Source organism: Heptranchias perlo, chromosome X (assembly GCF_035084215.1).
Source record: "Heptranchias perlo isolate sHepPer1 chromosome X, sHepPer1.hap1, whole genome shotgun sequence".
Lineage (NCBI taxonomy): Eukaryota > Metazoa > Chordata > Chondrichthyes > Hexanchiformes > Hexanchidae > Heptranchias > Heptranchias perlo.
The window spans coordinates 27,832,678-27,846,157 of record NC_090370.1 but is presented as its reverse complement, the minus strand read 5'-3'; the positions used below and the strand labels follow the sequence as shown (position 1 = coordinate 27,846,157).

Sequence of the window (13,480 nt, the reverse complement as noted above, 5' to 3'; positions counted from 1 at the left end):
TTTGTTGACCTTCAGGTCAAAGTCTGAAACAGAAATGTGTTTATATTCAGGCGTGACTCTGAAGTGTGAGACCGAGAGGTGATGCCGGATGTGTGACCGAGAGAACAACTGTTGGAGGCAGAACTGTCCGTAACCTAACATACCCACTGTGGCATTGCTCATGATAAGTCGGATGGCAATGTTTTATATTGAATGAACGGCTATGTATATAACACACAACGGATTTTACTGCTGCTTTAACTCTACAAAGCATAATCACCATAAATGACCAACGTCTCAGATCAGTTAGAATTGAATTACTGTTGGTGAGGGGAGTTTGTACATTGGAAGGAGTTTATACATTTACAGCTCCAGGTAAACCTACAAACCTGCCTCGCCTGCAGGTTACGTCACCATGAGGTGTTCACCTTTGTTTTTGCTTCTGGACTTCTGAAGTATGATTGAACCTTACCAAAAGTTTCCTATAATTAGTGAGGAAGGTATCAGTGTAAATGTGAGATATAAACGTGGATGTTTCACTGGGTACCATGAGAACCAGATACACTGCTCATTCCAGTTATTTGTCCAGCAGGAAACAGAAATCATTCTCTTCAACTGTACTCGCCTGAAGGAAAAGGAAACAAACAAAACTACTCAGTACTTTATTTTAGCTTCTTCTGCTGGTTTACGTTCACTCACCGAGAAAGTGACAGAGAGACTGAGAGATTGGATTGGCATTTTCACTTAATAATCTATTACACTTTGTAATTATTATAAGAGACGGTTCCATCCCAAATGTCCTGTGCCTGACATTCTCATTGATACTAAGATGTGCTTTAAATGAGTTTCTACTAATTACACATTGTGGACAAAAACTGAACGCCGAAAACTGCTCTGAAACCAGCTTTGCTTCGCAACCTTTCATGGAGATTGGTTGCTGGTTGCAGTTAAAGGAGTTTGTAAAATAAGCCCACGAGTGCATTATCCTGAAAACGTGTTTTGGACACATTCGCAGCTCAAAAATCTTACATTAAATATAACAAATACGTCACAGGTGTTAATATGAACACATAATGATACGAGGAAGGAGGCATTGGTGGATCTGGTTCTGGAGAATGAGGTGGGTCACGTGGAGCAAGTGTCAGTGTCATATTTAGGGAACGGTGATCATAGTATCATAAGATTTAGATGAGTTATGGAAAAGGAGCAGGAGCCATCTCGAGGAAATTACTGAACAGGAGAAGGGCCAATTTTATTGGGTTGAGAGCGTACGTGGCCCGTGTAAATTGGAATCAAAGATTGGCAGGCTAAAATATAATCGAACAATGGGTGGAGGAGATGTTTCGTGTACAGACGAGATAGATTCCCAAGAGGGGGCAAGGTATGGTCTGAGATCGCTGGATGACGAAAGAGATAGGGGGTAAAATGAATCAGATAAAGGGGCTTTATGATCGATATCAGTTTGACAATACAAGTGAGAACCAGGCTGAATATAGGAAGGACCGTGAAAAAGTAAGAGGGGCAAAGAGAGAGTATGAACATAGTTTGGCGGCTAACATAAAAGGTAATTCAAAAGACTTCGACAGGCATTTAAATAATGAAAGGTTCATAAGAGGAGGGGTGTGGCCGATTAGGGACCAAAATGGAGATCTACGCATGGAGGCAGAAAGCGTGACTGAGGCACTAAAAGAGTACTTTGCATCTGTCTCTACCAAGGAAGAAGATGCTGCCAAAGTCACAGTAAAAAAGGGAGGTAGTTGAGACACTGGATGTGGTGAAAATTGATACAGAGGAGGCACTTGAAAGGATGGTTATGCTTAAAGTTGATAAGTCACCCGGTCTGGATGGGATGCTTTCAAGGTTGCTGAGGGAGTGGAAGGGTGGAAATTTCAGAGGTCATGGTCATAATCTTCCAATCCGCCTTAGATGCGGGGGTGATGCCAGAGTACTGGATGATTACAAATGTTAGATCCTTGTTAAAAAAGAGTGTAAGGATAAACCCAACAACTACACTCCAGTAACATTAAACTCGGTGGTGGGGACGGTTTCATAAACGATGATCCGGGCCAAAATGAATAGTCACTTGGCCAAGTGTGGATTATAAAGGAAAGTCAGCATGGATTTGTTAAAGGCCAATCGTGTTTAACTAATTTGATTAAGTTTTTTGATGAGGTAATAGAGAGGGTTGATGAGGGCAATGCGGTTGATGAAGTGCCACACAACAACAACAACAAGAAGAAGAACAACAAGAACAACAACAAGAACAACAACTTGCATTTATTTCGGTCCTTTAACGTAGTGAAACGACCCAAGGCGACTCACAGGATAAATTATCAAACACAATTTCACACTGAGCCACATAAGGAGGTATTAGGACAGATGAACAAAAGCTTGGTTGAAGAGTTAGGTTTTAAGGAGCATCTTAAACGAGCAGAGAGAGGTAGAGAGGCGGAGAGGTTTAGGGAGGGAATTCCAGACCTAAGGGCCGAGGCAGCTGAAGGCACGGCCGCCAATGGTGGAGCAATTAAAATCGGGGATGCAAAAGAAGGAAGAATTGGAGGAGCGCTAAGATCTCGGAGGGTTGTAGGGATGGAGGAGTTTACAGAGACAGGGAGGGGCGAGGCCGTAGAGGCATTTGAAAAGAAGGATGAGAATTGTAGGGCTGGAGGAGGATGCAGAGATAGGGAGGGGCGAGGCCATAGAGGCATTTGAAAAGAAGGATGAGAATTGTATGGCTGGAGGAGGTTGCAGAGATAGGAATAGGCGAAGAGATGGAGGGATTTGAAAACATGGATGAGCATTTTAAAATCGAGGCTTTCCCGGACTGGGAGCCAATGTAGGTTAGTGATCACAGGGGAGATGGGAGAACGGAACTTGTTGAGCGTTAGGATACGGGCAGCAGAGTTTTGGATGAGCTCAGTTTTATGGAGGGTGGAAGATGGGAGATGAGCCAGGAGACCATTGGAATAGTCCAGTAATAAGCTTGTCAGCAAAATTGAAGCCATCGGAACAAACAGGGGCAGTGGCACCATGGATGCGAATTGGCTAACTGACGGGAAACAGAGTGTAGTGGTAAACGGTTGTTTTTTGGACTGCAGGGAGGTAGACAGTGGTGTTCCTCAGGGGTCGGTACTAGGATGGCTGCTTTTTTGATATATATTAATGAATTGGACTTGGGTGCACAGGGCACAATTTCAAATTGCAGATAACACAAAACTTAGAAGCTCAGTAAACAGTGAGGAGGACAGTAATAGACTCCGAGATGACATCGACAGTCTGGTGCAATGGACGGACACATAGCAGATAACATTTAATGCAGAGAAATGCGAAATGATACATTTTGGAAGGAAGAACGAGGAGATGCAAAATAAACTAAATGGTACAATTCTAAAGGGGGTGCAGGAAAAGCGACCTGGTGGTATCTGTGCACAAATCTTTGAAGGTGGAAGGAGAGATTGAGAAAGTGGTTAAAAAGGATACGGAATCTGGGGCTTTATAGATAGAGGCATAGAGCACAAAAGCAAGGAAGTTATGTTAAACCTTTATAAATCACTGGTTCAGCCACAACTTGAGCATTATGTCCAATTCGGGGCACCGCAGTTTCGGAAGGATGTGAAGGCCTTAGAAAGGGTGCAGAAAAGATGCAGAAAAGAAGGTGCAGAAATGGTTCCAGGGATGAGGGACTTCAGTTCCGCGAATAGACTGGAGAAGCTTGGGTTGTTCTCCTGAGAACAGAAAAGTTTGACAGGAGATTTGATGGAAGTGTTCAAAATCATGACGGGTTTAGATAAAGTAAATACAGAGAAACTGTTCCCATTGTCGGAAGGATCGGGAACCAGAGGGCACAGATTTAAGGTGATTGGCAAAAAACCAAAGGCGACATCAGGAAAAAAAAAAGCAGCGAGAAGTTCTGATCTGGAAGGCACTGCCTGAAAGGATGGCGGAAACAGGTTCAATCGTGGCTTTCAAAAGGGAATTGGATAAATAGTAGAAGGGAAAAAATGCAGGGCTACGGGGAAAGAGAGAGGGAATGGGTCTAACAGGATTGCTCTTACAAAGAGACGGCACAGACTCGATGGGCCGAATGGCATCCTTCCAAACTCCAACGATTATATGATTTGTCAAGCTCAAAGTGCTTGCGACTTCAGTGAGAGGTCCGTCTGTACAAAGAACGAGCACTTCCGCGTTACAGTTCAGCAGTCCTTTCCTTGTTGGCTCCGGAATTAATACAAATACGGCCTGTGTTACTTTGTTATTTAATTCAGAAATGGGGCAAATATCAGATAGAATAATAAGGCACTGCTGGGAATCGAACCGAGGACCTCTTGTGACGAAAAAAGGCAATTTGCCCAGCTTTTGCAAATTGATGATACAAATTAAGCTGCAACGACCCCACCTCCTCTTCCTGATATCTACCTCTCACTGTCTGTTAGCGTTTGAGGCAGTTTGTATTTTTTCTATTTCTCTTGTCCATTTCGCTGTGCTTACCGATACTCTGGATCTCTCGCTGTGTTTACCGATACTCTGTATCTCTCGCTGTGTTTACCGATACTCTGTATCTCTCGCTGTGTTTACCGATACTCTGTATCTCTCTCTGTGTTTACCGATACTCTGGATCTCTCGCTGTGTTTACCGATACTCTGTATCTCTCCCTGTGTTTAGCGATACACTGTATCTCGCTGTGTTTACCGATACTCTGTATCTCTCGCTGTGTTTATCTCTCTGTGTTAATCGTGGGCTGATTCTGAATAAACAATGAATTAAATGAGGAGTTTTGGACAATTCTCCCTCTGACACTGAGGAACCAATGAGCGAAACTTCATTATAAGGTATTGTTTATTGTGAAACAGCAAAGAAAACATTGCATTTTGAATGATTGAGGTTCAGTTCTGTGCAAAAAGGAACTGAGACCAGAATGTGTTTGCAACAAGCCGCCTTTTAAGTTGATGTCAGGCTCGCTAACATTGTAGCACGAGGTGTAGACACCGCGCTGATGATCTTCATGTGTATCCGGGCCTTTCAGACACTTCGTGTGGCACAGAAGCTTTCCCATCCCCTGGACACCGACACATCCGTCGAAGTAGCATTCACCGGCAGGACCGACATCTCGCCCCCTTTGCCAGAATTCAGCAAATTTAACGCTGAAAATACAAAACAGGACGTGTAGTGAGAGTGCGCTGTTGTTTTATAAAGTGTGGGAGTCCATATATGAGTGTGATGTTCACATATGAACTGTGGGTGTATATATATGAGTGCGATGTTTATATATGTAAGGAATCTTACAACACCAGGTTATAGTCCAACAAATTTATTTTCAAATCACAAGCTTTCGGAGATTATCCCCTTCGTCAGATGAATGAGTGAAAAGGTTCTCAAATCGCATATCTTATACTAGGCTTGGACAGCATCACACCAATCAAAAGGTGTCGTTGTTATTCAAACAGGCCAGTCACGGAGAACAGCACGTCCCAGTACACTGGATATACATTGTGTCAATTACACAGACAGGCAGAAAGAAACCCAAAATGGCAGAGAGAGAGAGAGAATATTAAAAAACATAATTTTTCCCCCCTTTTTGCTGGTGGGGTTACGTGTAGCGTGAAAAGAACCCAAGATCCCGGTTGAGGCCGTCCTCATGGGTGCGGAACTTGGCTATCAACTTCTGCTCGACGATTTTGCGTTGTCGTGTGTCTCGAAGGCCGCCTTGGAGAACGCTTACCCGAAGATCGGTGGCTGAATGTCCTTGACTGCTAAAGTGTTCTCCGACTGGGAGGGAACCGTCCTGTCTGGCGATTGTTGCGCGGTGTCCGTTCATCCGTTGTCGCAGTGTCTGCATGGTCTCGCCAATGTACCATGCTCCGGGGCATCCTTTCCTGCAACGTATGAGGTAGACAACGTTGGCCGAGTCACAGGAGTATGAACCATGTACCTGGTGGGTGGTGTCCTCTCGTGTGATGGTGGTATCCGTGTCGATGATCTGGCATGTCTTGCAGAAGTTGCCGTGGCAGGGTTGTCATAGAGTCATAGAGTTATACAGCACGGATAGAGGCCCTTCGGCCCATCGTGTCCGCGCCGGCCATCAGCCCTGTCTACTCTAATCCCATATTCCAGCATTTGGTCCGGAGCCTTGTATGCTATGTCATTTCAAGTGCTCATCCAAATGCTTCTTGAATGTTGTGAGGGTTCCTGCCTCCACAACCCTTTCAGACAGTGAGTTCCAGACTCCAACCACCCTCTGGGTGAAAAAGTTCTTTCTCAAATCCCCTCTAAACCTCCCGCCTTTTACCTTGAATCTATGTCCCCTTGTTATAGAACCCTCAACGAAGGGAAAAAGCTCCTTAGTATCCATCCTATCTGTGCCCCTCATAATTTTGTACACCTCAATCATGTCCCCCCTCAGCCTCCTCTGCTCCAAGGAAAACAAACCCAATCTTCCCAGTCTCTCTTCATAGCTGAAGCGCTCCAGCCCTGGTAACATCCTGGTGAATCTCCTCTGCACCCTCTCCAAAGCGATCACATCCTTCCTGTAGTGTGGCGACCAGAACTGCACACAGTACTCCAGCTGTGGCCTAACCACAGGTTGTGTGGTGTCGTGGACGCTGTTCTCCTGAAAACTGGGTAACTTGCTGCGAACGATGGTCTGTTTGAGGTTGGGTGGCTGTTTAAAGGCGAGCAGTGGAGGCCTGGGGATGGCCTTAGCGAGGTGTTCGTCGTCGTCGATGACATGTTGAAGGCTGCGGAGAACATGGTGTAGTTTCTCCGCTCCAGGGAAGTACTGGACGACGAAGGGTACTCTGCTGTTCTCCGTGACTGGCCTGTTTGAATAACAACGACACCTTTTGTTTGGTGTGATGCTGTCCCAGCCTAGTATAAGATATGCGATTTGAGAACCTTTTCACTCATTCATCTGACGAAGGGGATAATCTCCGAAAGCTTGTGATTTGAAAATAAATTTGTTGGACTATAACCTGGTGTTGTAAGATTCTTTACATTTGTCCACCCCAGTCCATCACCGGCATCTCCACATCATGTTTATATATGAACTGTGTGTGTATATATGAGTGTGATGTTTAAATATGAACAATGGGTGTGTATATATGAGTGTGATGTTTATATTTGAACTGTGGGTGTGTATATATGAGGGTGATATTTATACATGAACAATGGGAGTGTAAATGTGAGTGTGATATTTATATATGAACTGTGGGTGTATATATATGAGGGTGATATTTATATATGAACTGTGGGTGTGTATATATGAGGGTGATATTTATACATGAACAATGGGAGTGTAAATGTGAGTGTGATATTTATATATGAACTGTGGGTGTATATATATGAGGGTGATATTTATACATGAACAGTGGGAGTGTATATATGAGTGCGATGTTTTTTTCTGAACTGTGTGTGTATATATGAGTGTGATGTTTAAATATGAACAATGGGTGTGTATATATGAGTGTGATGTTTATATATGAACTGTGGGTGTGTATATATGAGGGTGCTATTTATACATGAACAGTGCGAGTGTATATATGAGTGTGATATTTATATATGAACTGTGTGTGTATATATGAGTGCGATGTTTATATATGAACTGTGTGTGTATATATTAGTTTGATGTTTAAATATGAACAATGGGTGTGTATATATGAGTGCGATGTTGATATATGAACTGTGGGTGTGTACATATAAGTGTGATATTTATATATGAATTGTGGGTGTGTATATATGAGTGTGATGTTTGTTTATGAACTGTGGGTGTGTTTATATTAGTGCGATGTTTATATATGAAATGTGGGTGTGTATATATGAGCGTGATGTTTATATATGAACTGTGGGTGTGTATATATGAGTGTGATGTTTGTATGTGAACTGTGGGTGTGGAAACATGAGTGCGATGTTTATATATGAACTGTGGGTATTTCTATATGAGTGTGATGTTTATATCTGTATTGCGGGTGTGTATATATGAGTGCGATCTTTATATATGAAATGCGGGTGCGTATATATGAGTGCGATGTTTATATACGAACTGGGGGTGTGCACATATCAGTGCGATGTTTTTAGATGAATTGCGGATTAAACAGGAGCTGCAATTCCTCCTGGGGTTATGTTTTCTTCCAAGACAATGATGTAAAGGGATACTTTGACAAGCGGCCGAAATAGCTCAGTTGGGAGAGCGTTAGACTGAAGATTTAAAGGTCCTTGGTTGAATCCTGAGTTTCGGCAGTTTTTGGTTGTTCACTTTCTTCTTCCTTGCTTCGCTTCTCGCATTTAATTACAGTGAAATTTGATACCCGCCACTGAAGGAGTAGGGATGAAACAGAGAGGCATCAAGGATGGGAAATATTTTTTCCTCTTGATTTAGTTTTTATTTCTCTGTTACCTTCTGCCTTTTTCTCTTGGTTTTTCTCTCTTGGTGCCGGGGGACAATTTCATTTGATGCATTTGTCCTAAACCGATGTCTTTTCCACATCTCGGGGCGGTCAGACCCGCTCTGTCTGTTTGTTGCTGCTGATGATCATTAATGGGAACAGGCCGCGAGTTAAACGTTTCCCTGCAAACCGGAGAAGAAAAATAAAATGAAAGACGTGTTTCTCCGGCCCAGGGGCAAAGTTACAATGGATGTTATTCAATAAAACTGTCCCCGTGAATTTGTCTGTGGACCTGTTTGTAAGGCTTGCATTTTAAAAGTTACAAAAACCCGAAATAAATAAAGTAAATTACAAGAATGGAATCCGTGATCATGACATTACGGCATACTCTTTGCAAATGAGCTAACCGGCGGTCCGAACGGCTGTTTAATTAATTGTTGTACCTGTTTGCTGGTTGGTTGCGATTTCTGTATTGGACCCCGAAATCTCTCTGCTCCTCCACAGTTCCTTTTTTCTCACCATTTACAAAATAGCCTGATTTATCTTTATTAGATTTAAAGTGGATCCCCTCGCTCTCCCCCACATTGAACTCTATTTGCCGCAGTTTTGTCCACTCACTAAATCGATTAATTCCCACTTTTCAACGTCCTGCTTCTATCTACATGACTTATTGCGCCACCAGAAGGTTGCGTGTTCAAATCACGGGGTGACCGTTACTTCTCGAGCTCATCGGATTCTGGATCGTTCCGGAATGAATGTTTCATCTGCTTTTTCTCAATAAACAGAACCTTGCTCTAAAGTCTGCTTCCCTGGTTCCCAAATTTCAGGAAGGCGTCTCATTCTGCCCTTGACTTTTGATCTTGACCTGCAGGTGAAACTTTTGCAAAGAGGGAAATAAGTCGTCAAATCGCTCCACGTGAATCTGAAACGCTTTGGGAAGAAGTTCAGTGCAAACAATCAGGATTTAAAGGCACCTCAATGACCTGCACTTTCATTGAATGAGTTTTGTTCGCCTCTCGGCTTTCATCTCACTGAAGTGAAGAGTGTGACCGCCTTGTATCTGTCAGCGTGTAAATGACGAGTTTGGGGTAAGCATGGGTCGTCTTTATTTTTGAAATCTCACCAAGCAACAGGGAAAAGAAACTTCGAATCAAACTGTCCCTGTCAGTGAAGAATTGAAGTGAATATCGCTCCAAGCAGATCTGGATCATGAGCAGCGCAGCCGCACAGGAGTCCGAAATCCACCCTCTCGCCACTCGGCAATCAGAACTTTACTCCGGCCCAGTATCGCCACGCTGAAATCAAGTATTTCTCGAACACATTTTTTTTAACATCATAGTTACTGGTTTAATAGTGAAGACTACGGTCCGCTTCACTGTAAGTGCAAGCGACAACTTTGTAGACACCGTGTCGTGTCACAGAGCTGCTCCTTGGACCTGCTGATTTCATCTCATCTCATTTTCAGCAAACCTGAATATTACTGCAATATAGAATGGCGAATCACAGCTCAAAAAGTCAATCATCTCTACCGAGAGGAGACTGAGTCTTCCAACATACGGTGGTTAATGGCAAGGTTGGCTTCATGTTCAGAAATAATACAGCACAGATTTTCACTCATGCAAGCTGCACACCCTTTATTTTGGAAAAGTAAACTGATAGTCAGACAGCTGTTATATTAATCGCGGCAAGCTGAAGCTTTAGCTCGGTGAATTAGTCCTTCAGCAACAACAAAGTTGTGTTTCTGTGGCGCAATTGTTTAGCGCTTTCGGCTGTTAACGGAAAGGTTGTTGGTTCAAGCTCCACCCGGTGGACGCTGGGTAGTAACTTTCACCTGAACATTCAATGTCTCGCGTTTCTAGCATTCGAATGTGTGTCCTGTCTGAACGAAAATATACAGGAGAGGTACCTGAAGATTGGAGGGCAGCAAATGTTGTGCCTTTGTTTGAGAAGGGCGGCAGGGAAAAGCCTGGGAACTACAGACCGGTGAGCCTGACATCTGTAGTGGGTAAGTTGTTAGAGGGTATTATGAGAGACAGGATCTACAGGCATTTGGAGAGGCAGGGACTGATTAGGAACAGTCAGCATGGTTTTGTGAGAGGAAAGTCATGTCTCACGAATTTGATTGAGTTTTTTGAAGGGGTAACCAAGAAGATAGATGAGGGCTGTGCAGTAGACGTGGTCTACATGGACTTTAGCAAAGCCTTTGACAAGGTACCGCATGGTAGGTTGTTACATCAGGTTAAATCTCACGGGATCCAAGGTGAGGTAGCCAATTGGATACAAATTTGGATTGACGACAGAAGACAGAGGGTGGTTGTCGAGGGTTGTTTTTCAAACTGGAGGCCTGTGACCAGCGGTGTGCCTCAGGGCACATGATTTGGATGAGAATTTAGGAGGCATGGTTAATAAGTTTGCAGATGACACCAAGATTGGTGGCATTGTGGACAGTGAAGAAGGTTATCTAGGATTGCAATGGGATATTGATCAATTGGGCCAGTGGGCCGATGAATGGCAGATGGAGTTTAATTTAGATAAATGTGAGGTGATGCATTTTGGTAGATCGAATCGGGCCAGGACCAACTCCGTTAATGGTAGGGCGTTGGGGAGAGTTATATAACAAAGAGATCTAGGAGTACAGGTTCATAGCTCCTTGAAAGTGGAGTCACAGGTGGATAGGGTGGTGAAGAAGGCATTCAGCATGCTTGGTTTCATTGGTCAGAACATTGAATACAGGAGTTGGGATGTCTTGTTGAAGTTGTACAAGACATTAGTAAGGTCACACTTGGAATACTGTGTAGTTCTGGTCACCCTATTATAGAAAGGATATTATTAAACTAGAAAGAGTGCAGAAAAGGTTTACTAGGATGCTACTGGGACTTGATGGTTTGACTTATAGGGAGAGGTTGGATAGACTGAGACTTTTTTCCCTGGAGAGTAGGAGGTTTAGGGGTGATCTTATAGAAGTCTATAAAATAATGAGGGGCATAGATAAGGTAGATAGTCAAAATCTTTTCCCAAAGGTAGGGGAGTCTATACCGAGGGGGCATAGATTTAAGATGAGATGGGAGAGATACAAAAGGATCCAGAGGGGCAATATTTTCACTCAAAGGGTGGTGAGTGTCTGGAACGAGCTGCCAGAGGCAGTAGTAGAGGCGGGTACAATTTTGTCTTTTAAAAAGCATTTGGACAGTTACATGGGTAAGATGGGTATAGAGGGATATGGGCCAAGTGCAGGCAATTGGGACTAGCTTAGTGGTATATACTGGGCGACATGGACATGTTGGGCCGAAGGGCCTGTTTCCATGTTGTAAACTTCTATGATTCTATGATTATATACCGTGAACATTGCCAGCTGAGTGCGTCTAATTTTCCACCATTTAATCTGCTGTCTGAAAAATATTCAAAAAAAACTAGATTGGCTTGAAAGAATTCGGATTACTTCTTGTTTCCACAATGAATGACACTCCCTTTATTTAGGAAAAGTAAAATGGCATTCACATTCCGACAGCTTTCAGTTGATTTGTGAGAGATCTTCAAAGGATCAGTCTCCGGTTCAGGCGGCCTTTTTATCTTTCTCTCTCTGTTGGCAGAATCCAAAATGAAATTGGAGCTGGACTAATCAGGCAAGAAATCAGGAATCACTTTGGCAAACAAAATACGGCCAAAAGATGGAACTCTCTCATCCTAAAGGATGTGGATTGTGGCTCAATTAAAATTTTCAAGTCTGATATTGATAGATCTTTTTCTGGTTCGGTTACCAAGGGATATGAGTCCAAGGCGGGGAAACAGAGATGAATTACTGATCACCTCATGATCTAATTGAATGGGACAGCAGGCTCGAGGGGCTGAATGGTCTTCTCCTGTCCCGATTTTCCTCTCCTGCTCAACGCGGGTCTGGACGACTGGTAAAAGGAATCAGATTTGACTCGAGAATGAAAAGCCGGTGTTCAGATTCAGCCACCTTGGGATTGTCGGACAAACTGAACCCCTACAGGAACGTCACCACCTGCCTCTCTGCAATAATAGGATGAGAAGGAGCCCTGCCGCTGGCCCGGCTAGCTCAGTCGGTAAAGACGAAATTCCTAACCTCAGGGTCTTGGGTTTAAAGCAAATATTGGGGGTTTTGAGTTCTATTTTTCACAGTGGGTGATGAAAGGTTCAAAGTGCAACCTCTTACCTCCAGTTCATGAAATCCAGTTATTTTAACTGACACAACACTGAGCTGTGTGAATGAAAACCGTGAGCGTTGCCAAATACCCAGTCCATCCCGATACTATCTACTCATTCCCTCCACATGGGACACGGCAGATACCGTTTCAATAGGTTTCATTTTTGCTGTTATTAAAAATGTTGATATTTAGGATGTGTAATATTTAGAAGATGCCAACTCTAGATCCATTCGCCTCTCTGATACCTCCTGATACCCACTTACCCTCTTTGATTCTCCCTGATCTCCTTATCTTCTCTGATACCCTCAGAGAGTCCATTATCCTCTTTCAACCTTGTCAGCACCCTTTATACTCTCTGATACCCGCAATCCTCACCTACTGATACGCCCTGAGAGTCCTTACACTCTCTGATACCCTCTGGCAGTCCTTCCCCTCTGTGAGATTTCAATATGCTCTCTGATACTCTCTGACTGCCCCTTCCTCTCTCTGAGCCCCCTTACACTCTCTGATGCCCTCTGATAGTACCTTTCCCTCACTGAGATGCCCTTGCCCCAATGGATCGCCACTAAGTAGCGATTAGACGGCCTGAGGCCTTCTCAGAACCCATTACCGTCCCTGCTATCAAAGTGCGGTGTAACTTCACAGGTGGATCTACCGGTCTGTGTTAAGGATTAGTTCCAGAGTTTGATCGGTCGCTGCTGCTTCCGCCTCTGAGAGCTCTATCGGCGGTCGGTACCGATCTTCCTCCTATAAACTGAGTGTGGATGTATGAGTGCGCTGTTGATTTATAAACTTTGGTATGACAGCGATGTTTATATATGAACTGTGGGTGTATCTCTGTGAGTGTGATGTTTATATATGAACTGTGGGTGTATCTCTATGAGTGCGATGTTTATATATGAACTGTGGGTGTATCTCTATGAGTACGATGTTCATATATGAACTGTGGGTGTA

The 13,480-nt window shown here is 43.6% G+C and overlaps 1 non-coding gene across 1 annotated transcript; it reads left to right on the top strand.

The window, feature by feature from the left end:
* The first annotated feature begins 8,138 nt into the window (after nucleotides 1–8,138).
* Nucleotides 8,139–8,211, top strand: trnaf-gaa (transfer RNA phenylalanine (anticodon GAA)). Its single transcript has one exon. It is a non-coding gene; the product is annotated as a tRNA-Phe (tRNA).
* Nucleotides 8,212–13,480: the final 5,269 nt, after the last annotated feature.